This window comes from Pleurodeles waltl, chromosome 10 (genome assembly GCF_031143425.1).
Source record: "Pleurodeles waltl isolate 20211129_DDA chromosome 10, aPleWal1.hap1.20221129, whole genome shotgun sequence".
NCBI classification, from domain to species: Eukaryota; Metazoa; Chordata; class Amphibia; order Caudata; family Salamandridae; genus Pleurodeles; species Pleurodeles waltl.
This window is the reverse complement of record NC_090449.1, coordinates 512,430,679-512,452,221: the sequence shown is the minus strand read 5'-3', so window position 1 is coordinate 512,452,221 and position 21,543 is coordinate 512,430,679. Positions and strand designations below refer to the sequence as shown.

Sequence of the window (21,543 nt, the reverse complement as noted above, 5' to 3'; positions counted from 1 at the left end):
ACTCCGTCATTGCGACATCACCAAAGCCATACCGTACCCAACTGACGTACAGACCTAATTTGTCTTCTTTCTGCTTATTTGATGCAGACCCAGAGCTTGCTCTTTCACAATTCGGCTACGAGTTCTTCAGATAATTTTTATTCTTGAAACTTATGGTGCAGTGAGAATATCTGTCCTCAAACAGATGTAAACCTTGCAGAGACTGTGAAGGCCTAATGTTGATCAATGACCATCTGTAAGGAAATGCCTCCTTGGCATGGTTACCCCCTGACTTTTTGCCTTTGCTGATGCCAAGTTATGATTTGAAAGTGTGCTGGGACCCTGCTAACCAGGCCCCAGCACCAGTGTTTTTTCCCTAAACTGTACCTTTGTCTCCACAATTGGCACAACCCTGGCATCCAGGTAAGTCCCTTGTAACTGGTACCCCTGGTACCAAGGGCCCTGATGCTAGGGAAGGTCTCTAAGTGCTGCAGCATGTCTTATGCCACCCTGGGGACCCCTCACTCAGCACATACACACTGCTTGCCAGCTTGTGTGTGCTGGTGGGGAGAAAATGACTAAGTCGACATGGCACTCCCCTCTGAGTGCCATGCCAACATCACACTGCCTGTGGCATAGATAAGTCACCCCTCTAGCAGGCCTTACAGCCCTAAGGCAGGGTGCACTATACCACAGGTGAGGGCATAGGTGCATGAGCACTATGCCCCTACAGTGTCTAAGCAAAACCTTAGACATTGTAAGTGCAGGGTAGCCATAAGAGTATATGGTCTGGGAGTCTGTCATACATGAATTCCACAGCACCATAATGGCTACACTGAAAACTGTGAAGTTTGGTATCAAACTTCTCAGCACAATAAATGCACACTGATGCCAGTGTACACTTTATTGTGAAATATACCCAGAGGGCATCTTAGAGATGCCCCCTGAAAACATACCCGACTTCCAGTGTGGGCTGACTAGTTTTTGCCAGCCTGCCACACACCAGACATGTTGCTGGCCACATGGGGAGAGTGCCTTTGTCACTCTGTGGCCAGGAACAAAGCCTGTACTGGGTGGAGGTGCTTCTCACCTCCCCCTGCAGGAACTGTAACACCTGGCGGTGAGCCTCAAAGGCTCACCCCCTTTGTTACGGCGCCACAGGGCATCCCAGCTAGTGGAGATGCCCGCCCCTCCGGCCACTGCCCCCACTTTTGGCTGCAAGGCTGAAGGAGATAATGAGGAAAACAAGGAGGAGTCACTCCCCAGTCAGGACAGCCCCTAAGGTGTCCTGAGCTGAGGTGATTCTTATTTTTAGAAATCCTCCATCTTGCAGATGGAGGATTCCCCCAATAGGATTAGGGATGTGCCCCCCTCCCCACAGGGAGGAGGCACAAAGAGGGTGTAGCCACCCTCAGGGCCAGTAGCCATTGGCTACTGCCCTCCCAGACCTAAACACATCCCTAAATTGAGTATTTAGGGGCTCCCAGAACCTAGGAAGATAGATTCCTGCAACCTAAAGAAGAAGAAGGAGTGCTGACCTGAAGCCCTGCAGTGAAGACGCAGACGACAACTGATTTGGCCCCAGCCCCACCGGCCTGTCTCCCTACTTCGAAGAAAACTGCAACAGCGACGCATCCAACAGGGTCCAGCAACCTCTGAAGCCTCAGAGGACTACCCTGCATCTAAAGGACCAAGAAGCTCCCGAGAACAACATCTGACTTTGGTGTCTTGGCTTTGATCACAACTCCATTTCTTGCAAGTTCTGCCAAAGTATGCATCCCAAGCCCATAAAACAGCATAAGGCTAAGCTTATCATGGTCAGGGACAAGAATGATTGCCAGAGCAAACAGTGATCCTTGCCTCACTTGAGTTCACTGGGGTCACCCGGCTTAATATCAAGGGAATGGAGTCATAAACATAAGGAGAAGAGAATACATGATGAAGACAAGCGAGAAAAGTCCCCTTAATGATATCCGATCCCAAAGAGTTGGAGTCAGAATTTGTGAAGATTTTCCCTTCTTTCAACCCTGCGCTGCACGTGCCAACCAACCCCTCCGGATTTCCTCACGTAGAGTTTACTACTCCAAGGAAGATTCCGGCATTATTCTTGAATGCCATGTTTGAGATGTTCAGGAGTGCTTTGGTCCCATGGAACTAATAGAGATGTTATATGGACTTCCACCAGTAGGGCTTCTCTTGGTGCCATTCACCCTCTTCTTGCTCCGGTCCTACCTTTGGTGCTGACTCTGGCTTTGACACTACTTACCATGCAGGCCTGACTCCCGCACCCAGCACCGCTTGCAGTCCCACTACCATCCACAGCAGCTTCTGTACTGAGGATACAGCCACTCAGCTCTGAGCAACCTCCTCATGATGCCAGAACTATGACTCAAAGATTAATTAGAGAGGCTGTGTGTCTCTATGAGGAACAACATTATAGGGAGAAACATGCTCAAAGGTCATCCTGGGGGGACATGGGTTTGAAGCCAACATGGTGGATGCAGTTCTCTAGTGCTCTGTTTTACCCCCAATAATCCTATGAAATTCTGCCACATATGCTACCTGAACAGCAGATTGTGATTTCTGCTGGATTCCCTGGCACCCCTGCTCTGATTATCAGTGTCAATGAACGAATGCTACTGTCATCTAGTCTAGGGTCCCTGGGCAGTGGTGCAGCAGTGAACCTGTTGAGGTGCAACCGGATGCCAATGGGATAGACCTTCCACTGGGGTCTAATACCTACTTGGTGGAGATGTGGTTTGAAGGGGTGGCTTGGCCCCCTTACAATGGTGGGGCAGGTGGGCACTTACCGAGCTGACAGGGGTAGTGGCTTCTGGCGGTAATCGCCCCTGTTGATATCAGGAGCCCCTCCACCACCTGGCAGGCCATGAAGATGGCTTCATGACATTATCAAAATGTTGACCAGCTTGCAGAATTCATCTCAGCAGGATGTTGTCGAAGCTGCTTCACCAATGTGTGCCTCTAGCACCTGTCTGGTGCTCTCAATTGCCTGCCACGCCATAAGAGACATCTTGAGCCAGGTCACAGATGAGACCTTACAGGCTTTACCATTGATAGTGACATAGAATATAAATGGCCTGCTCAATAAAATAAAATGTGCTGCTGTACATATGGCTTCCAAAAGATACAATGCTGACATCCTCCTGCTCCAGGAGACACACCTGATGGGCTTAAGGTGCACCTCTTTAGCACAGCAGGGGTTTTCCATTGTACTACATGCTGGATTCTTTATAGGCGCACATGGATAGAAATCCTAATTAAAAAAAAAGAAGCATTCACAATCACTGGAACATGGAGAGATGAGAGGGTAGATACATTGCTGTCACAATCATGCAGTCCTATGTCTATTGTGAACAGGTGTACACATCTCACTCTGACCTTCCTGAAAGGTATAGCCTTGTTCCTTTCACAATTACCAGGGTGGTGGTGTAGTGTGGTCAGTTTTACGTATATTTTGCGCATTAGCTTCAGGCCTTAGGCCTCTGTGCACTTTGCCCTAAATATATTTTATTCATTTGCTAACAGCTTAGAGCCTCTGTGCACTTTGCTCTAAATGCTTTCTATTATGCTTCGTACTGTTATTTTACAGAATAGCCAGTTCTACGGTGTTGTTTTTTATTCATATCACACTGTTTTGCCTACTTCAGCACTGGAGTTCTTCATAACATATTCACTCTGTGCTTTAGTCAAGGACACAGTCTGGTACATTGCCGATAGACGTGGTAGGAGTCTAGACTTGCCATTCCTGCGTAGGAACATTTTGTGATCACGATGACATGTTAGTTATAAAATCACTTCCTTGTCCCAATACATGGAAGAGGGAGATTCCGACCAGGGAACCACAACTAGACGCTGACTGCCTCGTTGCAGATGCTGAACCAGATCACAGGCCTTTGCTCAGGTATGAGTGTGTCCGTCTCCCTAGTGATACAGAAAGGCAAGCTGAAAGCTTAACATGCTGTGCTCTAAATAGAACAAGCAGAGGGAGAGTAGAAACGGTTAGGAATTATGATAGCTTTATTTCTATGTTTTACTCTCCTGGTTACTATATCAATCCTACTATGTTGTATTGTTCTGGTTATTGCGGCTCACGCCTTAATATCTAAAATACAGTCGTTTTATTAAAACATTATATAAAACTTATACTGTCTTTGTCATTTGTATATGAGACCATATAGTGAATGAGAGAGTTGGTTTGGATCTGAGTGACCACGACTTCCCTGAGAAGTTCCAAAGATGTCATGCGCTCGGCTGCCCAATCATTTCTTCCCTGTGGGAGAAATGAGGCACTGCTAGTTAGCCGGAGCAACAACCGGATTTAGGGTGACAGAGTTCCTTACACGTGGGTCAGACTCAGTCCCCCACACCGTTATCGATCCTGCTGCCTAGAAATCCAGTAGTCTCATTTAGGATAATGAGAGCCCACGCGACATGGCGCCGCCAACGTTTGGTCTGGCTCTAATGTTTGGGTCCGACTGACTCTCTCGGTCTCGTATATATTTTGACTCCTCGGTTCCGTATGCGGAGACGTCCGTGGGGCTGAGGGTTTCCGCCACCACAGGTTGGGTACATCCTATTACTTAGTGGTTGGTTGTTCAAGCTTGAACTTTGAAAGGAAATACCCCGATATTGGTGTGCCTTCTCTGTCCTAGAGCTATTATTGTTATACTAATGGCGAATCCAGTTGTAGTAAATATACCGCTTAATATGCGATTTCCGCTCACGGGTCATCTGATAGCACATGGACTGACGGTCCAGGGGGGTCCGGTCACTTTTGTGGTGGACGCCCATGCAGCCTATAGAACAGAACTTTTTTATTCTTGGGTCGTATTTCCAGCAGCTGATGGGGGTACAAATACTTTTCACGAATATACTGTTGCGAATGTCCCTGGACAATACAGGGCTTATGCATACTTAGAAATACCTTTATCTTATCAAGAACACCATAATTGGCTTGATGGCGCCCTCCCACATTCAGTAACACCAGTAGGGTTAGGTCCGTTGAGTAATGATGGTCCGACCTGGCCTTTATTGGCTACATATACACCATATCCTGGAGTGGCAAATGTGGCAGTGGCTGAAGTGCGTCGTTTATATGTGGAATTAACTGCAACGTACAGACGATTAGTTCAGTTTGTGATGCAGACATTAAATACTAATGCAGCGCGTGCTGCTCCAGCTCATCCACATGCGGTGGTGCCGGGAATAAATCCGGCCACTGTACACTCTGTAATGGGCAAGGTACCGGCTAAACGTGAGGAGACTCCATTTTGACTGGCGCAAAAAATTAATACGCTGGAAGCAGTATTTCCCCATACGGGACCTCAGGATAAGCATAGAATTTTGACGATGTGTTTGCCGTATGGGATGGTTCCTACGGTGGATCTTTGTAATACTTGGGGCACGGTGTTTGCCGCTCTCTATACTACAGCACACGGTACACCGACTTTGGCTAATTTGCCGGAGGTGCTTAAACAAATTCAGGATGAATATAGGGCTGCCCCTGCCTTGGATTTAGGCATGCAATTGATGGGTAATTTTGACGCGGTTTCTTCTATTATTTTGAGTAATCTCAAGGGGGAGGCTGTAGCACTAGCAGTGCGAATGCGTCTTCGGGACGTTCCGCAGATTAATCAGGAGCGGGAACTTCCGAGAATAATAGCTGAAACATATTCTAGTATTGGTCGTGATAGCCTAGGGGCTCGACCGCAGAAACCACAATTGCAGGGTAAAAATAATAAGGATAATTCTAAGCAACAGCAACCTGAGGGTGCGAAAAAGCGCTGGGATAAGAAACAGCAAACACCTAAGAAAGATGGTGGGCAGTCTCCGCAACCGGAGACCCCACAAAATAAGTATAATCTCAGGAATAGGGATACTTTGAAGACGCCTGATAGATATCAATATACTGATACGCGCCAATCTCGTTCCTTTCAGGACTCCTCGGAGAAAAGAAGTGAGAGAGGTGGGCGGTCAGAGCGGAGGACGGAGTACGTGAAACCGAGACAGGATTCACAACGCTCAGCGGAGGTTTCTATTAAACAAGAAGAGAAACCGCTGCAACAAAAACAGCAGTTTAAAAAGAAGAAAGTGGCAGCAGTCTCAGTTAGACATGCCGCTCAAGAAGAGAGTTCTCTTGACGAACAAGACATGGGCGTTAGCGCTGTTAGACAGCGCGGCAGAGGTCACAATAGTTCGCCGGAGTCTTCTAGAGCATCTGGAGGCGAAAGCAACTGATGACTTCATACAAGTCGAGACGGCGGATATGCGAGTCTCTGATCCTGATCAAGTATATCTTGTGACTCTACGATTAGAAGGGGACATTGACCGCGTTGTACACGCCATCTTTTGGGACCATATGGTGAAATCATATGCTGTCCTGTTGGCCGAACAAGATTAGCCACCTGACTTTGTTCGCGACTGTCCAGTTGGGGAGGAGGTTATTGCGCCTTCCTTTTCACCACTTGTTCCGAGAGAACTAGCGGAGTCATATGGTAAATCATGGGCTCTAGCACAAGCCCCCGCCCTATATAGAAATAATGTGGGGTGGGATAAACAATCACCTTATCATGTCATTCCCATTAAAGGAGAACCTCAGCCACAGCCGCAATATCCTATTAAATTTGAAGCAAGGGCATTGGTTCGGAAAATTCTTACACAATAGGAGTACCAAGGTGTGATTGAGCCTTGTGTCTCGCCGATGAATAATCCCTTATTTCCGGTTGCTAAACCGGACCATTCCTATAGGATAGTGGTGGATTACAGACATTTGAATAGTCATACACGCACATATGCTATACAGAATTCACATAGCGCTGCGCTTATGAATAATATAGTGCGTAAAAAATACAAAACAACCTTGGATATCTCAAATGGATTTTTCTGCCAGAATATAGCACCCGAAAGTCGGGACTATACCGGTTTCAGTGCGTTTGGCTCTCAGAAAAAGTTTTGTCGTTTACCTCAGGGGTATAAGAATAGCCCAGGACTGTTCTCGGCTCGTGTGACTGAACTTCTGCACGAGTTGGACCCTGAGGCGTTATCATATGTTGATGACATTTATTTGACGGACGATGAGATTCTACAACATCTCAGTCGCGTATCGCGCATTGTTGTGGGTTTTGCTGATATTGGTTATAAGTTTAATTTTAAGAAATCGAAGATTGCCTTCCTCAGTGTTATTTTCCTGGGATATGAGTTATCGAGTGAGGGCAAGAGCCTGGCGCCACATTTTTTGGAGAAATGTGCTTTACTGCAGCCTCCTAATACGGTTCGGAAGCTCCAGTCTTTGTTGGGGTTTCTGAATTTTGGCTGAACTTACATTCCTGATTATGCTACACGTATAAAACCCTTATATGAACTGATTCGCCCGAATTTTTCAAGTAGATTTTGGACGATTGAGCATACACACATACTGCGAGAGCTGCAGAATGATCTCTTAGCGGTTAAACATTTACACACGCGGGACAATAAAACTCATTTGGTCATCAGGGTGATTCCTGGGGCTGTTGGATTTACGTATGTCACCTTTAATGAAGGGGAGACAGTCCCGATAGCATACAAGTCCCACTTGTATTCTGCTGCAGAACAACGTTTTGCACAGACTGAGAAAATTCTCACTGCAGTACAGATGGCTGTGATCAAAGAAAGACCGCTAGCCCAGGGCCAACGCATTATTGTCGTTTCCCCAATTCCGGCCTTGGAGGCTGTTACAAAAGCGAGTGTTCCTAATTCGAAAGCTTTACACCCGCGGTGGATACAATGGGCTACGTCTTTGACGGCCACTGATGTGGATTACATATTTGACCCTAAGCTGCAGACTCAAGAATTTCTTCAATATGAAATAGAGTACCCGGTTCCTGCTGGCACATTACCTATTGACCAATATGAAGTGGTCATGTATACCGATGGCTCTGCGCAACCGGCGGTTGGGACTAAACAACAGTATTCTGCTGCTTGTGCGGTGGTGAGCGGGACTATGGAGGGGGGAGTTTTCTGCCCCCGACATACTTATACTAAAACCTTGGGAGATTGCATGGCGCAGCTGGCTGAGCTCAAAGCTCTTTTGTTAGCGTTGGAGCATGCAGAGCCGGCGATATTGACCTTGCTAGTCTGTGACTCCTACTACTGTGTGCAATCCTTCAATGAATATCTGCATTATTGGAAAATGAATGGGTTCAGAGATTCTAAAGACAACACCATTAAACATAAATTGTTGTGGGGTAAGGTTGCGGGTCTGAAAGAGACGCTTCCTAAAGTCCATGTTGTACATACACTTGGACACCAGCGCGTTGGAATACACGTTGCTGGGAATACTTTGGCTGATGAGGCTGCAAAGTCGGCAGTGGCTATCGCTACTGTAGCCGCGGTAACTCGTTCGAGTTCAAAACCAGACATAGAGATTTCGGCTGCCATAAAAGCTACGGCTGATGGCACGCCATTTCCTAAAGGATTCCCTTCTAAATATAGTTACTGCTTGAGTAGTGCACTAAATGCTGTTGTTAATATTCCAGGCGTTGGTGTACGTGAGTTACCGAATAAGATTGAGAGACCTCGATTAATTTCTGCAGCGCATGAAGGGATGGCATCTGCGCATGCTGGTGTGGCTGCCACGATTTCGCTTTTACAGGCCCGTTACAGGCGCACATGGCCTGTACTACATTGTACTACATGCTGGATTCTTTATAGGCGCACATGGATAGAAATCCTAATTAAAAAAAAGAAGCATTGACAATCACTGGAACATGGAGAGATGAGAGGGGTAGATACAATGCTGTCACAATCATGCAGTCCTATGTCTATTGTGAACAGGTGTACACATCTCACTCTGACCTTCCTGAAAGGTATAGCCTTGTTCCTTTCACAATTACCAGGGTGGTGGTTCATTTTTGGGGGAGACCTTAATGGAGTTGTGTCCCCAGAACGCGACTGACCAGAGATCACGGCTATACCTCAGTAAAATCTTACTCCCCAAACTAAATTTATGGTGGCACTAAACCTAAGAGATGTACGGCATAGCTTTTACTCTCAGTCTAACCAAAAGAGTTATACATTCTACTCTGGGAGGCATAAGAGCTTCTCAAGACTACACTAACTCCTCTTAGCTAAAACGCACCTTGGAGAAACGTCTGGGGTCCAACTATTGGCCAGTGGACTCCCAGACCACTCGCCAATAAAAATTACACTGGAAGCTGTGTAGCGGTGTGCAAAAACAACTGGTGCCTTACTGCTTGGTGATTGCTTGACGGCCGTTGTAAAAGAATCAGACGGCTGCTGTTCATTGAACCAGGCCTCTTTAGGTTTGCAGGTAATGCTCTGGGAGGCATATAAGCCACGCTCTTCATATACCAACCTGCTTACCAGAATATGAGTACAAGAATATCACACAGAGATTTTTCCTATATGTAGAGACAGAGGTTGGGGATGTCCATGCGTGCCTCTGATATTCACAATAGAGACTGAATATATGGCAGAGTGATCCATGTAATATAAGGAACTCCTTGCCCGTTTGAACTCTATGATTCAGAATTTTGTGTGGGATGGATACTGCTCACGAATAGGTGTAGATAAATGTTGAGACTCAGAGTATCATAGTGGAATCGGGCCTACAAACATCCAAGCATATCAAAGGGCAGAACACCTGTTAATCATTAATGGGTGTCTAAATATGCCTCAAAAATGTTTGATGCACAAGAGTGATGGGTCCTATGCAACACGGGCCCCTTACACTGCTTATATGAGGGTTATGTAGTCTCCTGATTATCTCTGTCGACTAGAGTAGTCCTCCAACACTCTGGTGGGACAAAATACGTGTCAATGGCTGGTCTAATAAATTTATGGTTTTAGGCTAAATGTGGTTAGCGCCTTTCAGGGCTTTTGGATATGGAATAACATAGGCATCTCTAAACTGGGAGATGTCATGATAGGGGCTGATATGTGAGCATTTGCAGAAATGCAGGAAACACATCACCTACATAGCATCAATTCTTCAAGTAACTCCAGTTCAGCCATGCCTTCTCCTGACAAATTAATAATCTCACAGAAGTTTCAGATTTTAGCACCTTGGCAGCTAAATTATTGATAGAAGATATGGAAAAATATAAGATTTCCACACTTTACAAGTTCCTGGTTCTGAATACCCAGGATACATTTGAGAGGCTCAGGTGTCTTGAGAAAAAGAGGTGGGAGCATTTCCTAACGATGAGTGGCAAAAAGACAAAATGTCCCCAAAAGAAGTGGCTATCACCCCGCAGTTAAAAAAAAATTCAACTCAAATTTCTACACAGGGTATACCTGACATGTAAAAAGCTGTGGGGAGTTGATGGAAGGATACAATCTCCATATGTCTTTGATGTCACGGAGATGTTGGGGACTTTATACCCACAACATGGTCATACGCAGAGTGACAGCTGTCCTGGAAAAGGGTCCTCCACACACAGTGTAACAACTAATAAAAAGCTTAGCAAAGACTCCATGGTTTCTCTTCTACACGTAACCTCGAGCCAACAGATATGTGCTGGCTCTAATCAATCTGGGCATGGTTGTCAATAAGAGACTTACCCAAAGCCTGGAAGGATGGTGTTCCTCCAAGTCTTGAGTGCTGGGCTCAACACATGAACCGACCAATGGCACGATTTAAATATTGGCGTAAAGGATACTCTTTCTCAATGGCAACACAGTACTCTTTTTGCCAGCATAATGGTCCATCCTCAGAAATATGGGAAGACCATTGGTGTAACCATGGTGGAGACTACTTTGTGTCCGCCGTGGTTACACCCCATCGAAGGCCCGCCGGAGTAAGGGCCATCGGATGTTGACCTGTATGCCCGCCCACCTAATTTCGATGGCTGGATATGCAAGTCAGTTTTACTACCTGTCACCACCAGGAAAACCGTAGTCTAAAGGGCAATGAACTGTGACATTCTCCACTTGCCATGAGAGATGACTTCCATTGGGGCATTTTTTTTATTATTTTCAAACACAAAATCCCACTTTGGAGTTTTGTTTTTGGAGAAAAAAAAAAAAACTTTGCCATACGGCTCTGTTATGTCTGACTGGGCCATATGGCAAAGTTACAATACCTTGGCAGGAACCGCCATGACAGATGTTCCTGTCAATGGTTGAAATGTCCGCCGGCCTGACAGGCATTTTAAACTTTATCAATCAGGACCTCCACCAGGGCCATGGAGTAATTTACTCCCCTATTTAAATTGGGCCCAAAGTCTCCAGGGATGGTTTTGTGCCATTTGCAGTCAACAGAATCCTTTCTGTTTGACGTGGGGTTTTCAATCAGTGTGCCAAAATGTCACTTGAAGCCCTGTCAGCACCTCCTGTTAGTAGAAGCAGTACTGGACGCACATCCCTTAGAGAAGGAGTCTATGACAGGTCAATCTCAAGTTAGCAGTAGTTCTTAGGCTGCCTCTGGGTAGCTCTCACACGATAATTAACTGTCAGCTGATTTGATAATGTGCAGCTGCCCAGATGCTATGGCAGCACTTTAAAAGACAGTGCAATTCTTTCTGTGTGGCCTAGGAATCTGAAAAAGCAGAAACATGTAGCCCAATCTCTTCTGAAACGTTCATTTTTTGTTTCTTTTCTTTCATCTTCTTCCTCTTGCTAGTGGCTTCCTTCTTTTGCTGTGTCTTTGGTTCTTTTTCTCCTTTTCTTCTCCATTCTCTGTTTTGCTAGTGCTTTCTTTTTTTCTTCTGCTTCCTTTCGCTCTCCTTTCTCCATTTCTTTCTTTATTCTTCCCATTTTCCCTCCTATCTCTTTGTTTCTTCTTCCATTCTCAGCTATTTCTCAACTTCTCTTGTTTCCTTTTTATATGACTCCAGTCTTTTTCAATTTCTTGTCTTGTTCCTTTAACTTTTTTGTTTCCTCTTCTCCTTTCTTTCTCTACATCTTTCCGTTTTCTCTCCTTTCTGTTTCTTTCTTACTTTCTTTTTTCCCCTCTTTCATTCCCCAATCCTTTCTTTCCTTTCATGGGTTTCTGTTTCTTTCACTCTGTTTTTTTCTTTCCTAGTATTTTTTTTTTCTTAACTTCTTTCTTTATTCTTCTTTATTTGACTTTTTTCGTCATCTCTTTCATTCTTGACTTGTACTTGTCTTGGTCTCATTTTGTCTTTCCTTTTATCTTTCCTCCTCTCATTTTTCCATCAGACTTGATGTTTCCTTATTTTATCTTTTTTTCCGTTCTTTTTATGTCTTCTTCTATTTTCACATTTTCTGTTCCTTTCTTTGCTCCTTTTTTCCTTCTCTCCTTGATTTCTTTTTCTCCGTTGTTTAGCTTCTGTCTCTTTTTCCTCCCTTCTTTTCCATTTTCTTCTTTTTTCTTCTTTCTCTTTGGTATTCTGCCTTCTCTAGTGTTTTTTCTCTTATTCTCTCTTTTTTGTTTTTTTCGATTGTCTGCATCTTTTTTTCTTCTCCTTTCTTCTTTTTTGTTTTCACATCTTTTTCCTTCTGTTTTTCAAGATCCCTCAGGACCATTCTCTCTCTCTCTCTCACCTTTCCTTTCTGTGTCTCTCATTCACTCCCCTTTCTTCCACTCTGCTTTTCTCTTCTTGTATCTTTTCTCTTTCTCTCTTTCACTGGCTTACTTGATCTCTTCCTTTCTTTTCTTCTTCCTCTCATTTCTTCTTCCTTTCCATATATTCTTCCTCTCAGTGTCTTTTGCTCCCTTTTCTCCTTCCTCACTTTTTTTCCATTTTCTTTTTATTTCTTCCTCTCCTCCTTTATTTTGTTCTGTCCTTCCTGGCTTCTTAAAGCAGTCCGTACAGGAGTTATGTTGTGTGCCATTGTAGATACCTATGAAGTCTGCAAGGACTTCCCAAAATGTATAATTGATAATGGTCCTTCGTACCCTAAATCTCAAATTGAGGGCAGTGTTATCTATTGCATGACAAAGAGAGCATAGGTCTAAATTATTCTCTCACCTCTCAGTGTGATTCATAAACAATGGACTGATCCTTGGGGTCTCCTCAAGTTAACATTTGCTCTAGAGCCAATGGTGCATGAATGCTACATGTTCACCAAAGCTTGACTGGGGCATTCTAGAGGCAGTGTTTAAGTTATTTGGAATTTATGTGCCCTTTTTGAACACCCTCAGGTATTTTAGGCTGTAGCTCAGGAGGGTTTTCAAGGACTAAAATTTGCTCTCACTACAGAAAGGATTGGAGACCCTGGTCTTACAGCCTTTCCACATGCTGAAAAGATTTGGATTTGAGATGTTTAACCCATGGTTTAGTTGTTTCACGGAACGGCTCTGATTCCAGTCCTGACAGTCCTATGCCTGCTAGGCCTGCTGCCCTCTTGCATCCTCCTTGTCAAATGTACAGTATGGCACTTGAGGGTCCTCCAGACAGTGGTTCCAGCCTAGGGAAGAATTGTTGGACACTATCACAATGTCCAGGGACACTTCAGTGGATCTAGGCTGGTGATGTGTGGAAGAGAACCTGGTGGCAAAGATGTTCTTCCAGCCCCCACCAGCCGTGGCGAAGGTGGTGATGGATGCCACCTCCCTACGGAGGAGTGCTCATCTGGAGCGACTGGATATTAGAGACTTCTCTTACATATCATTGTGCTCAAACTGAGGGTGATTCTGTTGGCAGTCAAGGTCTTGCTTCCTTCCCTTCACAGTCAATTGGTCCAGATCTTGACAGATAATACAGGGGAGAGTGGGGTCGCAGCTTCTCTATTGGAAAGTCCTGCAACTCTAGCCTTGGCTTATCAGCACAAAGTTTGACTACTAGCAAATCTTCTGGCAGCTCTGCTGTACTACAGAGCTTATAGCCTCTGTTGGGGTCATCTCCCGAACACAAGTGGCACCTCCACCTAGAGGTAGTTCAGAGCATCTTTGCCCAGTGTGGCATTCTTTAAGTTGACTTGTTGCCTCTCACTGCAATATGCATTGCCCAAAGTTTAGCACTCTCCAGCATCCGCTGCAAGGCGCCTTCTGGAATGCACTTCAGTTGAGGTGAAATTTTCCTCTTCACTACACGTTTTCTATAATACCCTTGATTCCTCTTGTTCTGAGAAAGATCTTGGAAGACCGGGCCCAAGTTATTTTCATCAGGCTGGATTGTCCAAGAAGGTGTGATATGCAGACCTTCTGTGCCTTTCTGTGTGCCCTTGCTCTGTCGTCCTCTTTGGGGGGAGGGGGGGAGTTTGGCTCTCCTCGCACAGCTGGGGGAGGGGGCAAGTTCTATGCCTCAACATCCAGAGCCTGCACCTTTATGCCTTTAGATTGAGTGGGGCAATTTAGCTGAATTCCAGCTGACAGTAGAGAGAGTTGATGTCTTTCTGTCTGCTTGCTGTCATTCCACTAAGATGGTGCACTCCAGAAGATGGAAGAGGTTTGTTGGTAAGTATGCTGAGAGCAGCATGGATCCCTTGAATGCCCATTTGTCAGACATCCTAAGGTTTGTGGTGTCTCTCCTACAGAATGGCTGTGCTGTATGAACCATCAAGGGATGTGCAGCAACCTTGTCAGCTCTCCTCTGCCTTCCAAATCAACTATCTATCTTCAACTTACCTATCGTTTTACGTTTTCACAAGGGCTTGTTGAATATTTTTCTCCCTACTCCCTTTGTTATGCTGTTGTGAAACCGTAATTTGGTTCTAACATTCCTGATCGGGTCTCCCTTTGAGCACCTTCAAAGTTAGCAATTACAGCTGTTGACTTTTATGGCCTTTTTTCTAGAAGTTATCACTTCAGTGAGATGTATCAGTGAGTTCAAGCGCTTAGTGTATGCCCACCTTTTACTACCTTACTCCCAGATAAGTTGGTTCTTCAAGCCACAGCTGCATTTCTGCTCAAGACAGTGATCCCATTCCATTGGGGCCAATCCTTCACCCTTCATTTCTTTTTTAATCACACTCTGCATCCCTCCAAGAAGGAGGAGAGGTTGCACAGACTTCAAAATGGACAGTCAGTTTCTTTATTGGATGCACCAAGATTTCTAGACTGACAACTAGCTATTTTTAGAGTATGCGGGCAACAGGAAAGGTGAAGCTGTCCAAAGGAGATCCCTCTTGAGGTGGATCATCTTACTCATAAAGATTCGTCATGGCTTAGCACGAAAAGAACTACTTGAGTGCCAAAGGGTCCATTCCGACAAAACTTCCACCTAGGAGAGATCCATATTTTGTCTAGTCCCAGTTTTCAGGGAAACCTGAGAGGCTACTTAGCTGCAAGGTTGCGTAGGGCAGAAGGCAGCAGGCAGTGGAGCGGAGCGGCTGAGCAGTGCAAGCGAGTGCGAGGAGCCCTTTTCTTAGTACTCCCTGGGCCCTTTGGGCCCCCTGGGTATGGGACCTTTCAACCTCCTTCCCAGTTGCATGGGGCTCAGGCCAGAGTTTCAGAGAGCTCTGGTAAGGCTCCGCAGTGAAGCTCTGCCACTTCATAGCCCCCGAGGCCGTAGCTAGCTGCTACAGAGAGTAAGCCCCGGGTCCTCACAGAAGCAGCCCAGCTAGGACCGAGTGCGGCTTGTGGGTGTTCCTGGTGAGACCCGCTCACAGCACAGCCACAGCATTGATAGCAGCATTGGCGGCATTGGTAGCATGACAGAACTGGGTAGCATGACAGAACTGACAGAACTGGGGGCCGATATTCTATGAGGCTCTGTGCGGCCATTTGGCAGAGCTAACGTGGCAGTTGGTTGAGTGGCTATTTTCTTCTACTCCTAGTGGATCATTTGAGAGGCTGGCACCAGCCCTCCTCCCTGAGATATTTGTGCGCTAGGCTCCCCACCAGATTTTACAAACAGCTGACAGCCAGTTTTGAATCTTAAAAGCCCTCTAAGAAACGGCCAAGACCAGTAGAGTGAGTGAAACTGCAAAGCGGGGGAGGTGAAGGAAGTAGTAATAATTTAATTTAATAAGCCGCCCATAACTGAATTGTCCGTAATTAACTAAACGTAGAATGTGCACAAGAAGCTCTCTGTTACTACAAGTTCGTGCCTCCAGGTCTATAAAGAAATCTAAGAGGAAGTTACCTTTTTAACATGATAAACTGGAAAATCAAAAAACGCATAAGCATTCAAATAAGAAGAATACCATGGCCAGTGAGGGGATAATGATGTACTACAAACTGAAAAAGGAATCGCCTCCCAGTGGGGATATTGCTGCTCAGTTTAATCAACCAGACCAACTCTTTTCGTTATCTAAAGGGGGGCATTAGTTTGCAAGAGGCAGTGCCCTTGTGGGTTTGCGCTACAGAGCCCACAACAAAGAATAAACCACTGGATCAAATGTCCAGCATTGAGCGTTGCGTGGTTCAAATCATTGAACGTGTTAATCTAAGATCACCCACTCCACGGGAAGTCCCCCAGGTAGATCTACTGGTGGATGAGGGTAATGGTGATGGTCAATAATACAGGGGCATAGTTCGGAAGATAAGTTGGGAAGGAGCAATGTTGGAACAGTCGAAGGGCAGGCAGGGGGATAGGCCTCCTTGGCCATTAGCCCTGGAAACTTTGGTGGTGGCAGCTGAAAGTTTGAGCAGTAATTCTAACATTGTCTGCCCGTCCAGCTTTTCAAGAAGAGAAGCTTAAGGCAATCTTCAAGCATGGAAGCCATTATCACTGAAGACTTGATTCCCCCTCAAATGCCTATGGAACGTAAACCTAGGACAATTAAGGGGTTATTACAACTTTGGAGGATGTGTTAATCCGTCCCAAAAGTGACGGTAAAGTGACGGATATACCACCAGCCGTATTACGAGTCCATTATATCCTATGGAACTCGTAATACGGCTGGTGGTATAGCCGTCACACTTGGGACGGATTAACACCTCCTCCAAAGTTGTAATAACCCCCTTAGTTTTGATGTCATACCATCCTTGCATCTGGGCTTGACAGAAAACAAACAAGTAGTGAACCCTTGCAAAATGTCACTGTCTGACAGATACTGGGAAGTTTTAGAAGATCACACCGGGAAGAAAGCTTACTTATTGAGCAAGGGACATTAGCAAACCCTGTTGCGCAAAACCCAGTGAGATTATACAGTCCTAAGTTATCAACAGCTGCTCCCTCACAACCCCTAAAGATTTTAAAGAACCCCCAAAAGAAGTTCCAAATGCCATGGGAAGGGATTTCAAACGCTGGCCCCCCAACATCTTATGCAACCGAGAAATTGACTGATATAAGACAAGATGATCAAAGAATAACCCTCTCCCGTTGAGCAGAAGAAAGGTGGGAGCTGGTTGAGCCAAGGGGAACAGTAAGTGAGGTTTCAGTATGCAATATTGGTGGGGGGGGTGACTCAACTTTAGCATCACAACAGGGTTATGGAAACATCTGGAGGGGAGACTTTGTTTAAATTCTGCAAATGAGACTAGCCCCACCGAGAACATTCTACAGTAAAATGCCCCATTAACATTAATATTACATCCAGAATGGATCTCTTGAGGTCCTGAAGCTGTGCTTAACCGTTAGAATATTTTTTAAATGTTCGCCGCCCTGCCCAGTATGGATCAGATTGATTTAAAAGAGATCGAATATATAGCGTTTATCCCTGGGATCCACGGCAATCCAAGAGAGGCCACAAAAGTTCAGTTCTGTCACTCAGAAATTCTGCGAAAAATTGAGGCACATGGAAGCGTTTTGTCACAGTGGGGAATCTTACTTAGTAAACCATCTCCCCCCAAATATCCCTGGATTCTGGCTAAAAATTGAGACTCCCTTCTGCACACAAAGTCTGTCCTCCATAGCTCATACGGCAAAAAAGACAGAAAGATGGTGGTTGATCGAGTTATGATCATAAAAAACCTTTCTAGTAATAGAAGGGAATATCAGATGTTAGGTAATCCATACTGAATACTCATTGATTGTCAGTTGGGGTGAGGGCCCCTGAAATTATTTGCCATCCGATTGCCAACATTGCAGATTCGCTCCAGAAATATGCAAAATCCATTGGTCACTCGATTGTCAATTCTTCACTTCTGTTTTAGGAATATTCGGCACATAAGAATACTGCTGATCAATGACGATGCGATTCAGACTATTAGTAATAAAGAAATAATGTGCCTGCAGGAAACTTGGCAGACAGGTGCCACAGTGTGGCCGGATTATCTTGGATTGTTCGCTCCTGCAGAGCCATATTCTAAAGGAGGCCTCCCCTCTGGTGGGGGCTCTATTTTAGTTCATAAATCCTTAGCAATAAGTGGGTCTGTTGTGGCAAGCAGCCTGGGTGCTTATATCATAATGAAATTAGTCCCCACTTCCAATAACAACCCTAGGGGTTGGCAGCAGATTATTATAGGCTGTATCTACATTAACCTTAAACAACCAAAGAAAAAGTTGGCTCTGATTGAAGTGGCAAATATTATTAGAACATTAAGAGAGCTACATCTGGTGGCTATTGGCTGTTGATTTTAACATGTTTCTGCTTGACACAGTCCCGCAATCGATTTGGGTAGAAGAGGAGGACATCCCATGGTCGATTCCTGAAATTAATTTGGGCATCACTAGGAAGGACATGGCTGGGAAGACATTTGCCACACTTCTTAACTACCTAGGTCTGAGGGCACTGAATAGCGGAAGTGCTTTAGATATTCCTCCTGTTTGTACTTCTATCTTGAAAAAAAATCATCCTTAATATTATACATCTGGGTCTCAGTTCATCATGTTAACCATGTGAATGGCTTTGTGGTGATCCCAGATCTGAATAGTAATCACGCTATGTTAGTCTGTAGTATCACAATGAGTTTGCCCAGATTGGCTTTGGCCAAGGTAATTGTGTCCCAAGGTAGGATATGTGCGTTGAGTAGAGCCCAGTGGAGCTTCAATACATCAGCTGAAAACACACAGATTTTGGAGAAACTTCTTACAGCCTTCTAGGTGGACTTGGTTGCATCTCCCACGCAGTGGCACACACTGACCAATGGTCTGCTAAATCAGTTTGCTTCTCCAACAACCCTATTGGAATCATGCAAGGCACCTCCCTCCACATATGCACTCTTGTATTGAACAGAGGGTGCTGAAGAGGCAGCTGAATAGTCGTCTGAGAAAGAGATGAACTTTTAACCATTCAAGTGCACTTACGGAGTAGATTTGTCAAATAAGAAAGACCTATAAAGTTAAACTATGGGCCCTGACGCGGCAGGGCAGAGCGAGGAAAAATATTGGGTAGAATTATATGAGGCACTAAAGCATAAGAACTCTAATAAATTCTGGATATTAGTTCAGCAGAGATCGAGTGGTGCAAGTCTGAAACCTCTGCCCTCTATATCGATTGTTAGTTGGATGCAATGTTTCAAATTTGCATACAAGCAGTCAGCGGGAAGAGCCTTGTTCGCTGGGCCTGGGGCTGCCTTTAGATGTTGGGGAAAGTAGAAGTGTGAATGGACTGAAAATAATATTTTTTAATTAGCGTTGGCTCTCTCCTTTCTGCATGTGCTCCAGGCCCAATTAGGCTGCCCGCCAGGCTATTTTATTTAAAGTGGGACAGGACGAGTGGATACAACTTTTATGCCCATCATTTAATCAGTGTTTTATCACAATGATTTTCCAGATAGCTGGAGGGGATCAATATTAGTTCCAATACATAAAAAGAGCCCTCCGAATCAGCCAGTTCATTTTCTATTAATAGCCCTTCTTGATGTTGAAGAGAAATGCTATGCTAAGGTACTCAACACTGAACTCGAAGAATGGGCTATGGCTAATGCATTAACCCTGAATACACAGACAGGGTTTAGAAAGGGCAGCAGTACGGAGGACAGTTTGGTGATCCTCTCTTCTTTGATTGAGGCAGCAAACAAAAAGCAAACCCCCACTCTGTATTTCGCCTTCATTGATTACACCACCATCTTCGATAATGTGGACAGAACTAAGCCTTGGCACAAGCTCTATTATTGGGTGGTTCCCCCTGTATTGCTGCGAGCAATTATAAGCTTGTACATTAAAACCTGGGTCAGAATCAAGGTCACAGGGTACAGGGTGACCCGAAAAATCTGGACCACGTGAGGGATAAAACAGGGGTGCATTTTGGTCCCCCCTGTTATATAACCTATACCTGGCTGAGCTCAGTAGTGCTTTAGCGGGAGCAAAGGCCTTCCTACCTAAGTTTGCCGGTGTGCATTTGCAGTGCTTGCAGTATGCTGACAATACTGTCCCTTTTGATCATACTGCAGTTGGCATGCAACGACTGATGGATGCTTTGTCGTGCTATTGCAATGAAAATAAGATTTTCATTAATGCCTCAAAGTCTAAAATGATGGCTTTCCGAAGAAAGAAAGTCAGAAACGGTAGTTTTGTACTGGATGAGGTCAGCATTGAGCAGGTCCCGAGTTTTAAATATGTTGGTGTATATATTTTAACCAGCATGGTTCACACCATGCTCAACTTGAGGCAATTAAAGGAATGGCGGCAGCAATCACCATTAACTGTTTGAAATAGTTGAGACATATCTCAGGTCCAGATTTAATGGCAATCTGCCGGGTATTGAGTGCTAAATTTATTCCTACACTGACATGTGGAGCAAAGATTTTTAAAGGCCACTTTGGCCCTTTGTTAGATAAGTCACAGTGCTGCTGTTTCAGAAGATTAGTGCAGCTTCCTGATGCTGCCCCGTCCTCCCAGATCTGATTTGAGTTCAATTTAAGCAAGCAAGTAATTATGGAGGAAACTAGGTTTTTACATTATATTATAAAGCTTATGGAAGCACCCCCTGGTTCTTAAAGGGTCTGATTTGGTTGTACATGCAGAATAGCAAGTCGCCATGAAAGGAATATGCCAACAAATCCATTTTGGCTGTGGGAGCTGATGAAATCATCAGCTTAAATCTCCCTTCAAGGCAATGCTCTACGTTGCTAATAAAAAATGCAAGATTGAGATCTACAGGGGAAGACCTATATGTGCTGGACTCTAAGCACATGCCGTTGTATGCAACGCTTATTATCAATCTACGGAAGGGTGTCTTATTTATCTACCCCCATGAAGCTGTCCCTAAAAAGAATCTAATCAGACTGAGGTGCGGAATTACACACTTAAAAGCCTGTAAATATGGTAGTTTAAACATCTCCTATTTCCGCATTGCAGGCTATGCAAGTGAGAATCACTAATGCATTTAGTGTGCATCTGTGAAGAATTGCCGAGCCTAAGATGTTATTGGTTGGCTCCTGTGTTCCGCATGTTTGGGATTAGGAAAACGGCAGTGCTCAAATGTTGCGTGCCTAAGTGGGTCACATCCTCAGTTAACCGTTAGATTTTAAAAATTTCTTAAGGACGCAGGTAATGTTTTGTACAGGTCTGCTTCATCTCCTTTACCTACCTAAAGTTTAGAGATTTTTTAAATTGATTGGGCACCTCGCACTTTATCAGGCATCTGCACTTTAACAAGAATACTGGGAAGTAGAAGGTAGTGGGACCACCTAGAGATAGACTCTCATTAAAAAAATAAATGTGAAGTCTGCAGACTTGCTCATTGTTCTTATCTGCATAAAGTTTAGAGGTTCTTTTTTGTCGGGGCACACTGCACTTTATCAGACATTAGCTCTTTATTAATACCGTCTGGCATTGGAAGGTAGCTGGAATTTCTACAGCTAAACAT

General features: G+C 44.8%; 1 protein-coding gene across 6 annotated transcripts in view; it reads left to right on the top strand.

Annotated features, from left to right (window-relative positions):
- KIF9 (kinesin family member 9) overlaps window positions 1–21,543 on the top strand; it is a 483,408-nt gene that overhangs the window by 249,723 nt on the left and 212,142 nt on the right. The gene's annotated exons all lie outside the window — the stretch shown is intronic.